The following is a 22,096-nucleotide window of genomic DNA, read 5'->3' as shown; positions in this document are numbered from 1 at the left end:
CGCGCAGTTCAGAGTATATGACGACGTTACCCTCGGGCTCGATGCCGCTCCAAACAGCAAGGTGTCGATACATGAGGAAAAAAAAGCCACAGCTCAGAAGTTTATGAGACGTTTAAAGCGGGTTAATAACCAGCGCCTGAAGGCAGCAAAACGCCGGCGGCGGTAGGGGTGTCGAAGGGGTTGCCTAACTCCCATGCGCTAGAGCAGCTACGAGGCTTCATTTTTGTCGCAACTTCAGACAGGTGCATTTGTAGCACGCTCAGCTATGGTGCGAGGGTAGTACCCATGGTGCTGCCGAATTGGGAGATCTTAGAGGAACTCTTCGCCATTTTATTTTTGCACCGTTAGAGAGGAAGGCCGTACGCACCTTCGAGCCAAAATTCAAACTTGTGCGTAGCAGTGGGTGGGTATTCCTCGCTTTCGAAAAAGTGATCCTTTAATTTTCTTGCGCAGTGTGTATCATTGTACGACACATAGTTCAGGAGATATGACGTCAAAAATTGAGATGCGTGAAAAAAACTAGCTTTTCTTTAATACATAGCGCAAATTACATAGACTATTTTCATCGAGTTTAAAATCTTTCGTATACTTTTTCTCGCTTACGTGCTTGAAGTCAGATATTCAACGCATTAACATATTTGTGAAGCAATCAGGCGTTTCAAGCTGTTTTTGTATATGGAGAATTGAGTCTTCACAGAAACGGATTTATTGATGCAGATCTACACTCCTGGAAATGGAAAAAAGAACACATTGACACCGGTGTGTCAGACCCACCATACTTGCTCCGGACACTGCGAGAGGGCTGTACAAGCAATGATCACACGCACGGCACAGCGGACACACCAGGAACCGCGGTGTTGGCCGTCGAATGGCGCTAGCTGTGCAGCATTTGTGCACCGCCGCCGTCAGTGTCAGCCAGTTTGCCGTGGCATACGGAGCTCCATCGCAGTCTTTAACACTGGTAGCATGCCGCGACAGCGTGGACGTGAACCGTATGTGCAGTTGACGGACTTTGAGCGAGGGCGTATAGTGGGCATGCGGGAGGCCGGGTGGACGTACCGCCGAATTGCTCAACACGTGGGGCGTGAGGTCTCCACAGTACATCGATGTTGTCGCCAGTGGTCGGCGGAAGGTGCACGTGCCCGTCGACCTGGGACCGGACCGCAGCGACGCACGGATGCACGCCAAGACCGTAGGATCCTACGCAGTGCCGTAGGGGACCGCACCGCCACTTCCCAGCAAATTAGGGACACTGTTGCTCCTGGGGTATCGGCGAGGACCATTCGCAACCGTCTCCATGAAGCTGGGCTACGGTCCCGCACACCGTTAGGCCGTCTTCCGCTCACGCTCCAACATCGTGCAGCCCGCCTCTAGTGGTGTCGCGACAGGCGTGAATGGAGGGACGAATGGAGACGTGTCGTCTTCAGCGATGAGAGTCGCTTCTGCTTTGGTGCCAATGATGGTCGTATGCGTGTTTGGCGCCGTGCAGGTGAGCGCCACAATCAGGACTGCATACGACCGAGGCACACAGGGCCAACACCCGGCATCATGGTGTGGGGAGCGATCTCCTACACTGGCCGTACACCACTGGTGATCGTCGAGGGGACACTGAATAGTGCACGGTACATCCAAACCGTCATCGAACCCATCGTTCTACCATTCCTAGACCGGCAAGGGAACTTGCTGTTCCAACAGGACAATGCACGTCCGCATGTATCCCGTGCCACCCAACGTGCTCTAGAAGGTGTAAGTCAACTACCCTGGCCAGCAAGATCTCCGGATCTGTCCCCCATTGAGCATGTTTGGGACTGGATGAAGCGTCGTCTCACGCGGTCTCACGTCGTCTCTGCACGTCCAGCACGAACGCTGGTCCAACTGAGGCGCCAGGTGGAAATGGCATGGCAAGCCGTTCCACAGGACTACATCCAGCATCTCTACGATCGTCTCCATGGGAGAATAGCAGCCTGCATTGCTGCGAAAGGTGGATATACACTGTACTAGTGCCGACATTGTGCATACTCTGTTGCCTGTGTCTATGTGCCTGTGGTTCTGTCAGTGTGATCATGTGATGTATCTGACCCCAGGAATGTGTCAATAAAGTTTCCCCTTCCTGGGACAATGAATTCACGGTGTTCTTATTTCAATTTCCAGGAGTGTATTTGTATATGTAGACGTCTGAATCCAGGGTTTTGACTCCTGAATAGTAAGGAAGGAAGCCTCCGAAAAAAAGAAATCGAGTACATAAGAGAGGTTATAAATCTTCATAGCTAATACATCATCTTCACTTACAACAACTTTCTTCCTGAGGTCAGGTAATAATCAGTAGTCGTCGAAAGTAATACAAGCATGTTACAACGTCAGAGTGAAAATCTGAGAAGCTGTTATGTAATAATTTCGTTGCGACGAGCGCTATTGTCTTTAAGATTTCATGTGATGACATTTGTAATGTGTCTTCTTTCACCTTTTCATCATGCAAGTCACCAGAGGCTCTGTACTTTTTATAGTACTGTTTCATTTTCGCCGCGCGGGATTAGCAGAGCGGTCTTGGGCGCTGCAGTCGTGGACTGTGTGGCTGGTCCCCGGGGAGGTGTGTGTGTTTGTCCTTAGGATAATTTAGGTTAAGAAGTGTGTAAGCTTAGGGACTGATGACCTTAGCGGTTAAGTCCCATAAGATTTCACACACATTTGAACATTTTTTTGTTTCGTTTTCCTTCCTAGCATTACATCATACAGAAAAATAATGTATATACCCGTCTTCTTAATCGTGGTATACTTGTGGGAAATTTGCCCTAACAAAGACTGGCTGCTAAAGACATGTACCAGAATAAGAATAGGGACTTTTCAAGTAAAGATGTAGCATTTACCTGATTTTCCTTGAGGTTTTAATAAGTGGTCGAAACTCTCCTTGTGATGCGACTCGTTCAGTCCATCGACTGTATTTGGAATTTCACCAGACGGACTTTATGAGAGACGTACAGACTCAGTAAAAAGAGCGGGGCTGAGAACAGTAATTACGACACAGACAGTTTCTTCTGAATAATGACAGTGAAAGTAGTGAGAGCTTCCTCATTCTGCGACTAGAGCTGTTCTTCTTAAATTTCTAAACGTTCAAATTAAGCTACTGTACATTGCTAACATCTCTGTTCTGAGTCGTTCGTAATTGCAGTAGCGAGAAACTTTTGTAGTACGTACAACAGAGCACAGAAAACAAGAAATAAGATTCTGTGTAACCGAAAATACTTCAAAAATGCACAATAATTCAGACTCTGATACAAAATATAGGACCTTTGCGTCACTGACATAAACAACAGTCTCCACTGTTAGAAAAAGATACAACTCAATAGAAACATTGGAAATACTATGTGCATGAAAATTTCAGAGTTGAACGTAAAGAGATAGTAAAATATTCTGAGCTGAACACTTTAGTCAACGAACATTTTAGTTTTTTATTCATATAACCAACACACATCTTCAGGCCGTCGTAAACGACCAAAAAATGTCAAATTTCACTAGTTTCTGAAATTATTTAGCAGTGTGTTGCTTTGTTTGATGTGTTAGCCAAACATCGACTCAATCTGACGTGTTTGAGAGATATTTTGATTGACGGCCGGACTGACAAAATATTGGACGTTGTTGGTGTTGACGTTTCGCCCCGCATTTTCAGCGAGAAAGAGTTTTTCTTACATATTAGCTCACTGTGAGTTTCCACAATTATAGAAACTATAGGTAAGGATAAAAACAAACTATCACTTGCAATCAGTAAATGAGCACTGGCAATCAGCAAAATGGCAGAGGTGTTGAGTCTTTCCCAGCCATCTATTATGTAGGAAGACCTTAACAAGGAAATCGGTATTCTACAAACATACAAGTGAGAGTGCAGTGAAATAAATAAAACCGAAGCTCTCCTGTTCTCCCTTGGACTATGTACAAGATCCCACGTTCTGGTATTTTAGTGAACTAGCATTAGAAAACCAAGTAGAGCAGAGCAGATTTTCGCTTAACTGTGTCTTCTTTTGCAGTATGAATGCGAAGTGATCCTAGTAAGTTATTAAAATTTTGACTGTCCATTTGGATAAAATTGATGTAATCCTCAAGTTCTGAGGGTAACCAGCGTCATATTTTCTACAAGAAATGTTTTATCCGCATTTCTAGCCATTCCCATTAGTGTCAAAGTACTTCGCAACACGATACGCAAAGCGAGACATCTGTTTCAGAAGTGAGGTTTAATTTAACAAATTGCGTTGGTACGTCAATGGGCTTGTTTGACAAACTCGTGGGAAGGAAACACCGAATTTGACGAACAAGTTTGATCGTGTAAAGGGCCTTTACAGCAACAACTTTAACTCACAACCGTTATTCAACACGATGACTGTCAATATGAATCTAACATAATTCATTGGTAAATTGGACTGTGAGTCCAATATGATTTGGCCTCATTGCTTGTACACAGTGTTTTTAGGGGCGTAAAAGCTATTCTGCCTTTACAGTGCTTACCGCATTCTTCGAATTGCGTACTTCACTGCCAAATTGACGGGTACTTATTGATGAATCTCATCATCACGAGTCAACACCACCTCCTTAAATACTATCATGCGAACAGTTACTTGTGTAAAACGTGACATCTAATCACCCAGGCTGTCAAAGTTTCTGTTCAGAGCGATAAGTTTCTTCCAATTAGGATATCGCATGTTGTTTTACTTTTCCTTAGAACATTCGTTTGTCATTTCGTGCTTTCCACCTTGCTGCACCATAAATTACACGCATGTCGGCCAGTTTTGAAACGACTGATTCTTTATCTTCTAGAACCAGTCATAAACTGTAATCAGGTGTTAACCCCACCGTGCACATATCATAAACAACTGCAGATTATTTGTGAAGGTAGCAACACCAGCGTGCCGCAGCTAGGATCGCGATTTCGAGCGATAAGTATCGATGCTTTGCTGATGAGCAGTATCGTAAGAACTCTATTGTACTCACAAAACCATCAAAAGAAAAGCATCGATGCCTTGAGATATCTATACTTATCGTTGATACAAAGATTAGACTAAGTTCTCTCCTTGGACTAAATCTCTCCATCTCTGTTTATAAATCTCTTTATCATACACAGTGAGAGAGTCGGTTTCCACAATTCTAAAATGAAATAAGACAAATGTTCAAATAAATTGAGCTGTTTTCATTACAGATTACAATTTTTTTTAATTGGAACTTCTTTCTGCATGCATTAGGCATTCGCCTGCTACGTCCTCTTGGTACAAATTATTGATCTTTCCACCTTCTCTTCGGTCTTCCTAAAGATCTTCTGCCCACTCACTAATAATTCATAATTAATTGGGTATTCTGTCATCTTCCATTTTTGTGACAATGTTCTTTCAGTTGTTTCTGTATTCCTTAACCTGTTCACTTACGCTTTTCACTCCCAGTTGCTTCTTGATGCCAATATTCCTCATCCTGTCGGATAGGGCGTATCCAGCGACTCGTCTACGAAATCGTATCTCTGATGCTTATGTTCTTTATCCATTTGTTTTTATTGCAGTCCACACGTCGCTTCCATATTTCATGGTTGATACTGACATCTTTCGTAGAATTTAAGAAGAGATTCCTTTCTTACTTTAGTTCGGAGGGTTCTATAGGTTGCTCAGGCAACGTAATTAAATCTTTCAACTTGCTTTTGTGTGTCCATTTCTGTCATGAATGAAACGGTATTTTCTAAGAAGTTGAACGAGTTTACTCTTTCTGTCTTCTAATCATTTACTTTTATTTTACAGGGAACTGGGTCCTGGCCCCTGAAAGCCAAAACTTTTGTTTTCTTTGAAGATACTAATAGATTATATAACGTGGCTGTTGTGGATAAAAAATATGAGCAGCTGTTTGGAGTATGTTAATGCTATCAGCAATCACAGTTCGATCATCAGCGATGAGTAATGCCATAGAATAATTCCTTTCATTGAAATCATAAGTATAAAAACTTAATTTATTGATTCATCGCCTTATTACATCGTCAATACAAATGTTAAAAAGAATCGGAGGCGAACTGCATTCTTGTCTTACTCCGATATTGGTCCTGGTCTTAGAGTTTCCATTTCTTATCCTTGGCACATGCATTCTATAGTCTTCATTATGTGTAGAGATATTCCTCTTTTCTTAATTCCACGTAATAAAGATAGTAGAAAGCATGTACCAAGGTTCGGGTATAGCCTTTGCAGGAACTGCAAATAAGAGATTGCTGAACAGATTATCAGAAAAACAGTTCAGTATTACCCAAAAGCAAAGAAATTAAATCTTACCTAAACTCCGCATTCTTCCTCCGTACAGTCAATCAAAAGCAATATTTTATGCAACCCTTTCGCTGATAATGTATTATGTAACTCTAAGAACGTGCTGTCTGCTTTTGAAAATAAAAGCTCAGAGAGAACTGATGTCCCTGGAATTTTCAGGTACTTGTTGATTAATTTGCACAACATTGTCTTTCCATTGATCTAAAACAGGGGTTTTCAAACTGTGCGTCTCGGCTCCCACGGGCGTCGCAGCATTATAATAGGGGTGCTGCGGTCATTTAATAAAAAAATTATTTGATTTCTGAGTAAAGGAACATGTGTGCCAGTAGTGATATCTAGCAACCAGGCAAGCAAGTATGGCAGCGTGGTATATAGTAGCTGAATCATACTACGTGACACTAAATAGATTCAGTAATAATCTGGTTGAAGGTTAGTTAGTATCCGCAAGTAGGCAACGAGATCATACGAGTTTTGATACCTTTTGTCAAATCCACTTATGTGAGGCAGGCATTTTAACATTAGCAGCTATTAAGAAGAAATACAGATCGCAAATTGCAGTCCTGTGCCGAGATTTGAATAATTAATGACGAAAAACCCGGTCCATTCTTCCGATTGCTTTCGTTCCAAGAATAAGATCTGATGACTTTAAAAGTTGATTAAAATGTGTGAAAATATGTTATTCATTATTAAAACGTGTTATGGCCACAGTGAATTAAGAAATATCCACTCTTATTAATTTCTTTCAAAACTTGAGCTTATTTGCCTCATATTTCGGGTCTGGTGTCATGTGCGAAAGGAGCCGGTGTTTATGTTCAGATCAAGGGATCGTGGGCGGAAAAGTTTGAAAACCGCCGCATTGCCCACAGTGGTGACACAGTGCTGGCCTGCTAGTGCTCGCACATTCGGTTGTTCTAACCGTTGGAACTTAGTCATGTGGCCAAAATTTTGGGTAAATAACCAAATTCTAATAGATCATCACTGCGATCACTCTACGCGATGCCTACTATAAAGTACTGCTGTAAAAGTATCAGTTGAAACTATCGAGTAAAAAAGTATCAGTATCGAGATGAGAGTTGTCGATAACATTAAGTATCGTTTTTTTCCCTATCTCTCTAGCAGCAGGCAGTGATTTGTTGTGAAACATAACAGTTTGGAAAGATTGTGCCGCATACCTATTGCTCATACAAGACCTAACAGAGCCCGAAATATTCACTTGCGTCAATTGGTTCCTCATCTCAAAATACTCAGCTTGGGATCCACTGCCACCTGCATACCGTCGATCTTGAAGGTTGACATACTGTATGCAGACACAAAATGACGTACCCAATTTATATACTTAATGATAAAAATTTTGAAAATTAGTACCTTATTAACAATAGGGCAACGTTTCTGAAAACTGCAGCATATAGGTGGTTAGATGTGTCAACAGAGTTATAGCACAGAAGAGGTACATGACGATGGATGAATGTTTAGCATTAGTGAACTATTGATGATTGTGGTGTCACCGCCAGACACCACACCTGCTAGGTGGTAGCCTTTAAATCGTCCGCGGTCCGTTAGTATACGTCGGACCCGCGTGTCGCCACTATCAGTGATTGCAGACCGAGCGCCGACACACTGCAAGTCTAGTCTCGAGAGACTCCTTAGAACTCGCCCCAGTTGTACAGCCGACTTTGCTAGCGGTGGTTCACTGACTACATACGCTCTCATTTGCAGAGACGACAGTTTAGCATAGCCTTCAGCTACGTCATTTGCTACGACCTAGCAAGGCGCCATATTCATTAATTAGAATGAATTCTGAACAGACAATTTTGTGAATCATGTACCGTCAAGAGGGACGTTCATCATTAATAGATTAAACTTAAGTATCAAACTCATTACGTCCGCTTTCTGAATTCTAATTCCTTGTCATGTTCCAGATCTCACGTCAGTATAGTTCTTCCCTCCTCACGCCAACCTGCGTGAGCTAAAACGCGTGCATTTCGGCCTCCTCTAGTAACACAGTGTTGGCTCTTCTGCCAACCCAACAATGATCGCTTAAGAATTCAATTACACGTGCATCCTTCACATAATGCAGTAGGAACCCTTAAATATAATGACACGGGATCTAAGAGAAATTCTATACATTCATAGTGAATCTTCATCTGGAATATCTGTTTACTACTCCACGGAGTATTGCAATAGTCTCACCATCATACTTGACGTTTGTCCAATGGTTCGTCGCTCACCGATGCAAGACTGGCAGATAACTGTCATCACGGTGTTCAGCACGTATGCAGTCGTAAATGTACGTCAGGTCGAAGGACATCATAAGAAATACTGCATTTTGCTACTCAACACGTCAGCGACGCAGTGACGTGTTCACGTAGGCCCGACGTGTGTGTGTGTGTTTGTGTGTGTGTGTGTGTGTGTGAGAGAGAGAGAGAGAGAGAGAGAGGGGGGGGGGGAGAGAGAGAGAGAGAGAAAGAGGGAGGGGGGACTGATGGGAGGAAGGGGGGTGCATGATCTAATTATCTCCAGGGCATGGAGGCTGCAAGCGGCCCCGGATATCACTTAAACACACCTGAAAAAGTGTGCACGTATGAAAGGCGAGACTGGGGAAATAGCCAGTGACTTCTCAAAAACAGTTCCAAAGCTTGTCCAAAAGTCGTACATACAAATCATCCATTGACTAATTGACATAAATTTACCAGATGATAGGGGTATCATTCTCTGAAACATGAAGTTGCAAAAACAATAAATGTGACTGGTAGCAGTGATTACAGTGATGTAGATTTTCACTTGAAAAAATGAAAAAACAAAGAAAGAAAAGAGCTGCTTTTCTCACAGTTGTTGTTTCGTAGCACACTAAAAGGCCTTCAGAAAGTTGACGAAGATACGGAGTACTTTTTACAGCTGGCTTTTGTAACTGGCTTTTTATAGATGGCTACCCCAGAGCCTGCTGTAGTTTTCCACGGGTCGCCGTTCACTTGTCATCACGATGGGAGAATTTAACGTATCTGGACAATGGAAACCTATGCAGCAGCATCTTTGTTATCAGGTCAGACGCCAACGACGTACACAGGCCCACACCCGTTGCAGTGCCTCACCAACCGCATGCAGCTACATCCATGCGACTTTCTCTGGAGCCTGCTAACATTGGAAGTCTCCTGTGACAGTTTGAAAGGTGCTCGTTAGTGAAAGTGTATGGACACGGACATATGTGCGATCGCCAAGGACAGGCTGTAATACAGTAGCCTCACAAGGACTTTCTGCTTTAGCTGGGGAACACACTTCGGCCTCTCAGGCAGCATTCTGCCTTTCAGAGCGTGAACTGCCGGACTACCCACACGCGATAGTCAGAGAGCAGGCTCTCACATTACAAGCAGAGCACACGTACTCAGTTACCTCTCTCAGTACGTAGCGCAAACAAAATGAAGTATTTAACATCCAAATTACAAAGAAATTACTGGGATCTGCATTTACGACTTCAGAAACGACTGTTCTCGAAATTTTCGCAAAAGAAATCTCTTGTAATCAGTTCTAAGTAGAGTTGTAAAATTACTGTAGGCTACCGTAACTATCGTAAGTAAGCATAAGCCCATGGTAGTTTTCCTAGAAGCTTTGGACAGTTAAGGACGTACCCGCATTACGTGTACGTCAAGTCCAGAATCCAAATGTGTGTGAAATCTTATGGGACTTAACTGCTAAGATCATCAGTCCCTAAGCTTACACACTACTTAACCTAAATTATCCTAAGGACAAACACACACACCCATGCCCGAGGGAGGACTCGAACTTCCGCCGGGACCAGCGGCGCCTTAGACCGTTGTACGTCAAGTGTGTTGCATTACGATCGCTTTCTTTGAGTATCCGATCAATGTCTCACAAGATTCCCGTAAAAACCGGAAGCGGTGAAGGGTTTAGAAACTGAGAGGGAATATATAAAATGCCAGCTAATCCATGGACGTTTGTTTCTGCTTATTATCCTCCTGTCTATTACTTAAAAGTAAACAATATTTATAGCAAAATTGTAATTTTCTATTTTTATTCAGGTTCTATTCGAAAATTGTTGATTTCTAACGTGAAACAGAGGCATGTTGTAGTAAAAATAAAGAAAATACAAATTTATAAAACATTGCTAAAAAAAGGCAATTTCGTCAACAGGAAGGAGATCGCTTCAATATTTCGTCGAACTTATGTAAAACATGTTTCTCTAATTCATAAACAACTTTCGCATTTATCTGTCATAACAAGGAACACTTGCCTTTGATCATGGTGAAGAATTTTCCACTGGGTACAAAATAACAACAGTAACTATATTTTTTATGTTTGCATATGTGTATTGTACTTGTGTCAAAATTAATTGCTTTGTTTGGATAAAAACGCAGAGGTTACACAAGAAACTAATTTTTATTACTCATAAAATACAATTTATGTTCTGCAAGGATGAAAAATACACAATGACTAACACTGCGGTGTGGTTCTTGTTATATGCAAAACAAACAACCAAACAAACGAAAAACAAAGAGAAGTCATCAGCTCTCATTTTTTCTTTCGCACATTCATTTATGTTTCTTTCCCGACCATGCTACCAATACTACCGATAATCCTATCATTTACTACGTCACTTATGCAGTGTACCACAACTACCCAACTTTTGGTAGAGTGCAAATCTAGTTACAAATACAAATAAAATAAATACTGTACACCGCATGAGTTACGTTGGACTGCTTAACCGTAAAAGAAATATTGCATAGACACGAAAAAGATAAGCGGGAAGCGCACTGTTACAAACATTAAAATTTCGTGACGATCTGAAATGTGTGTCAAATCGGCATTAAACATATACTCTCACCTTTCGTTGACAATGATCTTGCCATCTAAGCTATCCAGACACACCTCTCCCCTATATTCAAATTCGCAGCTGCTCTTCAGCATAAGCGTCAATGAAATGGAATGAGTCTGAAACTCTGCCTTTTGCCGTTTCTTACTGGCTGAGCTATCAGGCATTCCTCGTGGTCTGGCTCAAAGCTTTGTTCTGTGAATATCTTACAACTATTAGTGTTATATAAACACACACACACACACACACACATCTCTTAAGAAAGATGTAACTCCTACGCAAGGGCCCCTCAGCAGTTAGCTTTGGTTAAAGTAATGAAAACGGCACCAGTTACTTATTTTTTTATGCTTAGCACAACGCGTTTCGAGAGTTTATTCTCATTTTCAAGTGGATTTGTGTATTTGCTTACATGAGTATATTTGGTGATGTTTGCATGTCTGATTTTTTGCCTCTCTTGCGTCTTTTTGAAATTAAACTGGAATCAGAAAATGGGACAAACGAATGAGTATTTTTAAACACTACTGTTGCAAATCGTTTTTTGTTTGTGTACTAACAGGTGTTGTGCCTCCTCCATTATACAGATTATGACACACACTCAAATCATCACTTACAATGTTCACAAAACATGCTACAAAGATATTACAATACTATGGCTTCAAAAAGAGTTTGTACGCAGAGCTGTTACAGTGTTATTGGAATGTAAATTATAAAACGTATTTTTATCACTATTGACTAATAAATTATTGATTATGTTTCTTTTATCCTAATGAGGAAATGTACATATTTAACAAACTTGTTGCAGTTTGCGGGCTTTCAAAAGAACAAATGAAATGATGAGGCCCACAACTACGTACCCTCTGACTCAGACTTGAAATATTAAAACTTTTGGCTGGTTTCGTTGTCTAGGGGCTGGGATACGTAGTTATCGCATTACAGGCCAAATACTGTCGAGTCTACAGTATACAATATGAATATACACATGAATCGAATGGTTGAAAGTTCCTATCACTCAGCAACTGCGAATGTAACGTAGAAATTTATAAATGAAAGATTGCAATTAAATAAAATCTGCAGGTACTATCTTAACGACCTTATATGATGAGTACGATAGTATAAGTATTTTTGAGAATGTGATGTATTTCTGCAAAACACGTATTGATGTCGATGGTTCAGCAGTTAAAATATAAGTTGAATAACAGGGAAACAGTTGATTCCTACTTCACATAATTAGTTATGAACGAAAACATAGCTCGCTGTGAACATAGTTAACAGTAGAAACCACGTAAATCTCACACGTTCACAAGTCAGCACTCCGAAGTATTTCTGTCTCCTGCGATCACGTGCAAACCGCTCCACACTCTCCTAGTCTTTCCTGCGACCATACTTCCGTCGCGCCGTCCCGTCCAGCACCTCCCGTGTCCTCAGCCGTTCTGTCTCGGACTCTCCCATGTCCTCTCCTGTACTGTTCTCCCACTTCCATGGAGGCTCCCCATTCACGAGCGCCCTGATTGGCTAGAGCGCTCCCGTCATGTCTTCAAGCCAACGCACACTCACAAACATAAAACACTTTCGAAATACTGGATTTATATTTAAATGACGTGAAATTAAATAAATATTCCTATGGCTGGACCATAAACACGCTCTAACACACATTATTAAATACATGTTCTTGTTGTTGTGCTACTCTATCCTGTGCAAGCTTCTTCATCTCCCAGTACCTACTGCAACCTACATCCTTCTGAATCTGCTTAGTGTATTCATCTCTTGGTCTCCCTCTACGAATTTTACCCTCCACGCTGCCCTCCAATACTAAATTGGTGATCCCTTGATGCCTCAGAACATGTCCTACCAACCGATCCCTTCTTCTGGTCAAGTTTTGCGACAAACTTCTCTTCTCCCCAATCCTATTCAATACTTCCTCATTATTTATGTGATCTACCCATCTAATCTTCAGCATTCTTCTGTAGCACCACATTTCGAAAGCTTCTATTCTCTTCTTGTCCAAACTATTTATCGTCCATGTTTCACTTCCATACATGGTTACACTCCATACAAATACTTTCAGAAATGACTTCCTGATACTTAAATCTATACTTGATGCTAACAAATTTCTCTTCTTCAGAAACGCTTTCCTTCCCATTGCCAGTCTACATTTTATATCCTCTCTACTTCGACCATCATCAGTTACTTTGCTCCCCAAATAGGAAAACTCCTTTACTACTTTAAGTGTCTCATTTCCTAATCTAATTCCCTCAACATCACCCGACTTAATTCGACTTACATAAATAAATTAAATAGACGTATATCAAAGGAATAGCAAGCAAAAGTAGTCCGGTAGCCTAACGGTGTGTGCTTTCTAAAACACAGTAAATATTTGACCAATTTCTTCATGAATAGCACACATCGGATATAAACAAAGACATAGATGAATAAATATAGATATAATCATGCTGCTACCGTGTTTTCGTGTAACTGTGGAGAATTTATCGCCTGACGCGATCGATAGCAATCGGCGACTTTGACCTCCAATAACTCATGTACTATTCAAGTTACATGCCTGTAATTCATACCATTTTACGTTTACACTAATAACTTTCTAAAGACACGTCGATCGACGAAATCGGATGAACCGTTTACATTTTGGAAGTTTGTTGCTAGGTGTTACTTGTATAATTTACTGTCAGATACTAAACTTTAAACTAATAAAGATATTGAAAATCTGACTACACCATCAGAATCGTCATGCAAATACTAGTAATGTACATGTTTATTTCTGAGGTATCATGATTCACCTGGCTACTGTTAATTTCTATACGAACTGTGAAATGTCTGCCATTAAAGTTTCACAAAGTCGGCCATCTTTGGCACTCACGGCGTGTGTCCTTCATCGACACAACGTACCATGGAATTCCCAGCCACGCGGCTGGACCACGAGCTGGGGCTACCCCTCATTCTCAGCGAACGTTCGAAACCACGTGGTTGCTGCCAGGCCGCGGCCCGCCGAGAGGATCCTGCGCGGCCACGCCAGCTCCGAACTTAGAATATTTCCAGGGCGCCACAACTCGCCCGTTACTAGTCACTATCGATAATTTCTGACATCGGTCAGCTTTGGTTCCTGCGCTGATCCCACTTTGTACGGTTTAAAATATACCCACCTTCCACACCATAGTTTTTGGCATGAACAATTCCCTGCTTACTTTACTAAGTGACTTGCGAAGACTTCAGTGACACGTCTCGCGAACTTTTTCGACGTTTGCATTAGACACACGAGGTCGACCTGGAACCCGTCATTTTATGGGATATAACACCACAGAGATTCTGGCATTTATTGTAAGCTACTGGGATAGTGTTATTAAGGAAGCAGCTGAGATTAAATTAGCAAGTAACCTTATAAAGAAAGATGAAGGTTTTTCCTTGAATACTGCTTGGACTCCTGTTCTCTCCCCGTTCAAAAAACAGAGGGACAGCGTCAATTCTGTCGGTTGCTAATTAATATACATATACACAGTCCATAACTTCTGATGTTGGTAATCTATGATTGTGTGGTGGTGGTGGTAATGTTATCGGAGTGTACGTGTTCTGTTTCGTCATATACTCTGCATACCAAGGTTTTAAATTTCCTTGTACATCTCTCTCTCGTTGCACTTGTCCCTTGGAAATGACAGAGCGAGTAGCTTTCGAAATACCAGTGGATGTCGGAGACGTCACTGGGCTGCATTTCGTACAGTAAGTCAACTCTCGTCGAAACCTGGGCAGAACAGAAAAAAAGATGCGCGCTCCAGCTTTAGTCGCACGAAGCCTTGTGTAGGTTGCACTGCTACGTACTTGCTCAATGCTATGGTGGGATTCCAGTCTCAAGTCGATATGATACGCGTCATGACAATTGACGGTAAACAGTGAAACATTTTTCAGATATTGGTTCTATGGTCTGTTTGATACATGACAGCGAACCTGCCTAATTATAGGATAAAATAAGCTGTGTACCATTCCAGATGTAGTGTCCATGACATTTTTAATATGTGTAATGACGTAAACGACTTAAAACTATACTACTACAAATTATTCGAAATCGTTGGCTACAAAATTTCCTGTGCTTGGCTCCATTTCCGTAAATGGCTCTCCCACTACTTTAACGGTATAATTAACGAGTTCAAATGTATTTTCGGGCACATATTTGTACATTTTTAATGGACGATCATTTCTCTACCTTGCGGCAGTGGCACACGGCAGAAATAGATCCCTCATTATTGCAATTATCTTATAAACTACTATCAGCACACAAAAATTTCATTAGGATTTTCTATAGATTTCTTCTGGAGCTATTCGAAATTGTGTTCATATTTTTTTCGCAAATTGGCAACTAGGATTTTACATAAATAGAATTTTCTCGAGTAATATTTTTTCGCGAAATGCTGCAGGAATATTCAAATTTTGTGCAGAGAACTCTATAACTATAGCATATCTATCAGGAACTCTGAAAAAGAAATGTACAATTCTCGAAAGTCGGGCGCTAACTTCACTGGACTCACAATATTCTGCAGTGATGCCCGATGCCATTAGTCCTCGTGGTTTTGGACCACGTATACATCATAATCGAAGCAGTCGATTGGTCGGCTGTCTGAAGACGCGCAGGAAGCTCGGAATAAGGATACTCGGCGTTACCGAGGTTTTACAAGCAAATATACCAGCGAGAAAACGGTGCATGTTGTACTCTATGAGTCTACGGGCTCCTGACACCTTCGGATTCATTCAACTCGAGAGTCTAGAAAATGATAACTGAAGAAGGTAAACAACTGCTACCTGAGATAAAAGATCTGCTTTTCGAGTCCAGTGAGACGATCGACAGCGACCTTTCTGAAAGCAATAATGAGACAAGCGACGAATGTGACTATGATTCCGATTGAAATACATAAAAATATCGAATAAAACATTTCAATACGGCAATTTAGACTTCTAATTTGTTACCAGCGACCTCACAATACTTTATACACGAAGTTTTACTCGAATCCGCTAAATCTGTAATTTTTGATTCGCCAAATTGGATCTGACATTTTGAATGTTGTAATTCCGACATCGGATTCCTAATCGGCCATCCAAAGAATCTAAAAGAGTACAGTTTTGTAGGATTTTATATCCGTTTTCCTGTTATGTCCAGGAATCGAAGCGAGCTGGCCTACTGTGAGCCAAGAGAAACCCAACTTCCATTGCGCTGTTCATGGATGGTGTTGTCATATACAGGTACAACGCTAGAAAATTGTAGTGAAATGCCGGATACATCGACGTTCGGTGCTGGGATTAGGATTTGACCGTCAACACAAACAAATGTACCGTAATGCGTATAAATAGGCGGAAAGACCCCTTATTGTGTGAATACACGACTGCCGAGCAATCATTGGAAGCAACGCCCCTCAAATTCCTGAGAGTAAGCATACGGAGCTATTTAAAGGGGAATGCACACATGAAATTAATCATAGGATGTGCAGATGCCAGACTCTTATTACTTGGAAGAATGCTTAGGAAGTGTAGTCCATCCATGAAGGGGGTGGCCTACAAAAATACCGTTCGACCGATACCTGAGTATTGTTCGCGAATCTCGGATCATAACAGATAGTATTGGTAGAGTAAGTAAAGAAGATACAAAGAAGAGCAGCGCGTCTCGTGACAGTTTTGTTTACCAAACGTGAAATCTTTCCAAGGGTGCTTATCCAACTCTAGTGGCAGACGCTACAAGAGAGGGATTGAGCACTATAGTGTTGTTTATTGTTAAAATTCCGAGAGCGTACTATCTCAGAAAAGTAAACCAACATATTGCTTCTTCCTACACAAATCCTGCGAAAAGACACGAGAGATTCGAGCTCACACAGAGCCTTACAAACCACTGCTCTTTTTGCGTGACATTCGCTACTGAAACAGGAAAAGGAGGAAGTGATGGTATGAAAAATACTCTCCACTATAATAACCCTGGGTTCGGAGTGGGTCGGCGTTGCGTGGGTTGACTGCTGTGGCCTGTTGTGGGGTTGTGAACCACTGAGGGCTACGGCGGGACTAAGCATCTGCGTCGTTTCTAGGTCCCCGGTTTCAATACACAATACACACTCTCCGCTAATCATAACGTTACTTGCAGAATATAGATGTAGATGCAGAATAAAATCAATAGCCTGTGCTTCAGAATGCGTTAACAAAACATTAGGGGCGGCTGCATTAAATGAAGTAATAAAAGAGGTACTAGATTGTCAAATAAGTGCTCCAGCTAATAGTGGAGACTATTGTAACTGTGCGGAGAGAGTTTGAAATGAAACTGAACATCGGCAAGACCAGGGTGATGAAAATGGAAAAAAGAAGACGATGCAATTAACATACCGCTAGATGGGATGGTATCAGAACAGTTTCTGTCATTCCATTATTTGGGAAGCTTGATAACTTTCAGCAAGAGTTGTACAAAGGAAGTGAGACGCAGAATCTCCATGGGAAAGAGAGCTTCCGGGAGAGTTAAAGGTCTGCTGACAGCCATAAACAGCTGCATTACACTTAGTAACAGTTTCGCAATTTTTTTTTTTTTTTTTTTGTGGAGAGTTGTGTCTTACGGATTCTGCAGTCTGGACAATCAGACAGAAAGAATAACATTTTTAGTAAGTTTCGAAATGTGGTTATGGACAAGAATGGAGAAAGTGAAATGGAATGGGACATGAGGAGTGCTGAGCAGGGGAGAAGAGGGGAGGAACTTCAGGAGGATGATACGGAAGAGGAAAACGTTTTGGATGGGACACATATTACGTAGGAATTGCCTACTACAGAGAATCATGGAGGGGAAAAGTAGAAGGAGAAAGAAGGGGAGAAAGAAGATGGTTTGGAATGCTAAAGATTTGAAGAGAGGGAGAACATTCAAGCAGAGAGACTTGGAGGACGTCCGGTTGATACCTGTTTTTACTGGAAGAGGACGAAAAGATGATGCAAATTGTCTACGTGAAACGTCAAGTATGGACACAGACGCCAATGCACCGTTTGTAAGCAGCAAGGTATGACAGCTGTGGTATCTGAATCACTTACCGACGCCACAAATGGGACTGTTGCCAGTAAGGACAACATGAGGGATGCAGCAGGAAGGTTCTAATATCAGATCACTGAAAGTGTGGAATAAATATGTTACTTAGATAAACAGTTTGTCTGATGGTCATTTTTTGTGTACTGTGGATAAACCAAACCAAAATTTCTTGCACAACCCTAGTTACAAGGACTTGTCACAGAACCCTGTTTTAAGGCAACAGGAGTAGATGGAACTACTGGAGATCAATTAAAAGGAAAATAAAATAACAGTTAGCTCTATAAAGTTTAGTTGTTTATATGATTATGATCAGACCCCGAGTACGAAGTTGAGGATTTGTACATCCTGTATTAGCTTTGCTTTTATTTACTGATGTAACACATCTTTTCACAAAGGTATTTTTCCAGATCCCCATAAGTACTCGTATGCAGAGGTATGGTATCTAAATAAAAATAAGAGGACCCTCTGATGTTGAAAACTACAGCGCTGTATCACTCTCACATCTGTTTTCAAACATTTTTAAAAAGGCAATGCACCAGTTGATGAGTACAGTTGATTGACAGCTGGATGCTAGGAATGGCTCATCAGATGGCCGTGTAACATTTTTTTTTCTGGTACAAGATAGTGTAAAGTATACAGAAGAAGATGTGTCTTTTTGGGATCTCCTTTGATGTAACAAAGAATTTCGACTGTATAGCCAATGCTACATTGTTAAATAATTTAAAGTTATTAAAATTATGCTACAGTAGTAACAAACACATTCTGTACGATATTTCTGTATACGACCAATAAGTTAAAGGTAAAGAGCACACTTGAGTTTCCTAGGACGTCCGAAGGATCAGGTGTCTTTGCCTTCTGCACAGGAGCGAAAGCGACAGGACTTGCTCTAGGCTTAGCTTTGAGGCAAACTTTCACAAGTGAAACGGGTGCAAAGAGAGGCCGCGGTGACATTAGATGTGCTTGGAGAGAATCAGAGCAAAGAACTATTTTCTTATCACTCGGAGATAAATCGAGGACCAACAATACGATGACACTCTTTTCTGAAACCGGACGTTGTACATTTTTGTGAGATTGAAAACCACACCCAGAAAATGAGTATTAAACAATGAATATGTATTCGTGAGATGTATCATACTAAGCTCCTGATTTACCTGTTCTATGCTTCGCCCCATACTAATTATTTATTTTACCTGATTAATGTCTTCCACGCCCTCTGTTGCATGGCACCAAGAATTCTTTTGGAAATTCTCTTCACAGGTGATATGAAGCTGTCCGTGGGAAATACTGGTACTGGCAATCAAATAACAAAATTACCAACGAAATGTAGTGGATGAATATACAGGTGGGGGTTGTTATTACGTTTCCGTTTCTCCATCTGTATAAACGAATCCCTTATAGGGCCGTTTTGTTGTCTGTCCGACTGTTAAGAACCCAATTTTCTCAGGAAGAAATTCAGATTTAAGTCCCTTATTAAGAGCTGTGGTCCCTTGGAGCTGCTAAGTTGCTTCAACCAAAAAAAATGCGCCCATTTATGTAACATCGCACTTGACCAGTTTTATATATGTAAGATAACTTTTAGACATCTTACAGCCTTTAGGATTGGACGGTATTGCAGAAGAAACAGTCGAATCTGTGTAGCCTCTGAAACAATGGTAACGAAATTCAAATTCATGGACAGACCCAAGAAAAGATCACAAGAATGAAGGAATAGCACAGTGAAATCAGGAACGTATTTTCGGGAGAATGAGGAGACAAAAACTATTCTGGTAACTAAAAAGTTTAAAAGTACTCGTTAAATAGACAAAACAGAAGAATACAAAGAAGAAGAAGGCAGATATAATGATGCATACGATTATTAGAATAATGTCAGTTCTATTAACATTGCCTCAAGTGTATTTTCCATGCTACAATATCTGCGTCCGCTAAGAATAATGAAATACTACAGATAGGCGTCGAAGTGGTACAGAAAGATACAATCTACAGCTGGAGTTAATTAGCCAGGGCAAGAGCGAGAAAGTACAAGGGAAAGCTAGCAGAAGAGATAATGAATGAAAAAAGCAACGAGAGGAAATGATATGGATATAAAGAATAAGAGCTGGGGATACGAAAAGCTGAGGCAGATGTTGGCACGTGACAGAGATAATTGTTCGCTACTGAACAAAAGAAGATAACTGGGACATATGGAGAGAAAACCTGCACCAATACTCTCACTCTACCTTTACTGTTCGTCTCTGTGGAGAGTCTCTACGAACCACAAAAAGAACCGCAACAGAACCACAGAACTACTATTCTCATCTATTTTTTGGTGACTGCTGTGTAAATGTTCTCAGTTCTAACTTTGTGACCTGTCTGGAGCAAAATAACTTTCTCCACGAAAATCGTTGTAGGTTCTGAAAACATCGCCGAACGAAACCCATGTGGCGCACTTCACACACGCTACAGGTACAGAAAACCAGGTTTATTGGGTGTTTCTGGACTTTTGAAATACTTTTGATTCGGTACCGCATCGACGCCTACTACAGGAAATACGGCCTTGTGGGGTATCTAGCCAAGTTCGTGGCTGGATTGAAAATTTCCTCATAGACAGGACGCAGCGTTTTGTCTTGGTTGGAAGTCCTCTAGACTGTCAGATAATATCTGGTGCGCCCCAGGTTGAGTATAATAGGATCGTTGTTGTTGTTCACGTCATATGTTAATGACTTAGCGGACAGTGACTTTTCAGAGATGATGCATCTAGTTATGAGGAAATTCTGATACCTGGAGTGAAAATTTTCTCTACAAATTTTGTTCGCATTCCAGGCACTATATCCTTGTGCACCAAACAAACTCAAATCTGGAAATTCCTGTAACGAGTAACGCACCACCTACATGTGATATATCAACAGTAGCCAATTCAGCTGTGGACGCCTCGCAGATGACTGTGCAATGTTTGGCATTGTGGCAACACCATCATCAGTACGGCACGCAATTGTTTACTATGAAACGTAAGCAGTTTAAATGCTTGTACTTCACACGCATTGCTCATTCCAGACCACGAACCACTATAAAATGTCCGTTTCCGAGCACTGGTCTCTTATCAGAAAATACTTAGTATTAGGATCTTCTGCTGACTATGGTTTTACGTTTAATGGTTTGGAACATCCACGTGGTTGTATAGACCGTTCTCCTCTTAACTTGGGGAGTATCATGTTTGATTGCACCATGGAGAACCCGGGTTGATTTCCGATATTGGTGGGAAGACGGAAAATTTTACACAAGAGGAGGTAGCGTTACTTAATTGAAAGCTGTAGCAGATAGAGCGATATGCTAACATATGCCCTTCCACCCTGCCTCACGTAGAGGATGAAACAGTGGTTATCCTTTGCCTTAGAGCGGAATTCTTTACATAACACTAACAAGGGAAGTGTGTGGCCTCTAACGCGTACGGCTCGTGTTGTCTGTATTTCAACCATGCCTAGACGGTCAATACGGCGGTTCCATCGCGTCCGCATTATTACTTTGTGCCAGAAAGGGCTCTCAACAAGAGAAGTGTCCAGGCGTCTCGGAGTGAACCAAAGCGATGTTGTTCGGACATGGAGGAAATACAGAGAGACAGGAACTGTCGATGACATTTCTCGCATGTCTCTGAGGACGAAAATGTGCTTAGAGTACAGGGTGTAGCAAACAGGTACGGCCAAACTTCAGGAAACATTCCTCACACACAAAGAAAGAAAATATGTTATGTGGACACGTGTCCGGAAACGCTTACTTTCCATGTTAGAGCTCATTTTATTACTTCTCTTCAAATCACATTAATCATGGAATGGAAACACACAGCAACAGATCATACCAGCGTGACTTCAAACACTTTGTTACAGGAAATGTTCAAAATGTCCTCCGTTAGCGAGAATACATGCGTCCACCCTCCGTCGCATGGAATCCCTGATGCGCTGATGCAGCCCTGGAGAATGGCGT

The 22,096-nt window shown here is 41.4% G+C and overlaps 1 protein-coding gene across 1 annotated transcript in view; it reads right to left on the bottom strand.

Annotated features, from left to right (window-relative positions):
* LOC126419240 (uncharacterized) overlaps positions 1-22,096 on the bottom strand; it is a 150,078-nt gene that overhangs the window by 63,203 nt on the left and 64,779 nt on the right. The window lies entirely within an intron of this gene.

The sequence above is a fragment of the Schistocerca serialis genome, chromosome 9, assembly GCF_023864345.2.
Source record: "Schistocerca serialis cubense isolate TAMUIC-IGC-003099 chromosome 9, iqSchSeri2.2, whole genome shotgun sequence".
NCBI classification, from domain to species: Eukaryota; Metazoa; Arthropoda; class Insecta; order Orthoptera; family Acrididae; genus Schistocerca; species Schistocerca serialis.
Note: the sequence above shows the minus strand (reverse complement) of the source record. Positions and strands in the feature narration are given on the sequence as shown.